We start from the raw sequence: 902 nt of genomic DNA on the forward strand, positions 1-902 counted from the left end.
TGTGTATGTATAACAAGTAAAAGTTTGTTATAGGCATGTATAAGATAAAATCTTATATAAAACACTACTAACAGTTAGAAAAATGGAGAAGAGAAGATGTTAAAAGTTCAAATTAGAATTTAATTTTCTCATACGACCGTTTCGAATGATAATAGCAACATGCAAGAAAATACATTAATTATAATAATAATTATATTAGTTATGTATACCATTAATGTTTTTTCTTACATGTTGGTATTATCATTCGAAACGGTCGTATGTGAGAATTAAATTCTAATTTCAACATTTAACATCTTCTCTTCTCTATTTTTTTGACTGTTAGTAGTGTTTTATATAAGATTTTATCTTATACATGCCTATAACAAACTTTTTACTTGTTATTTTCATATTTTAAATGCTTGCTATAACTATCTATTATTTTGATATGAAGAATATTTATTAGAAATATATTTTTTGGACCCCACCCCACAGCAAAAGTTTGAATTGTTCTACTTGAACTTATTTATTCATACACACACACATATATGTTGTATGGTAAAACTGTACACCTCTCCCGGTAAAAAGTGGTTGTAGCCAGCCATTACAAATAGACCAGTAGCCGGTCGACAGGGGAAGGTCAGAAGGTCGAGAGTACGTGTAGACTGTGTTGATAGTCGTGTCTGTGCTGATATAGTAATCATACCGTGATACTGAGTGGACGTTATAACGCTCCAACCTTTTGAGGATAATAACACTGTACGACTAGAGGTCGTACAATGCCAGATATTGCCATTCTATCGACGACTTCGGAATATAACAATATCTGTCAGAGCGACAACCGTCGTCAAAAGACAGATACAACAGTGGCAAAAGACCGCTTTACAACAACAACAACAACAACACGCGCACACACACACACACAC

Source organism: Octopus bimaculoides, chromosome 3 (assembly GCF_001194135.2).
Source record: "Octopus bimaculoides isolate UCB-OBI-ISO-001 chromosome 3, ASM119413v2, whole genome shotgun sequence".
In the NCBI taxonomy this organism is placed as follows: Eukaryota; Metazoa; Mollusca; class Cephalopoda; order Octopoda; family Octopodidae; genus Octopus; species Octopus bimaculoides.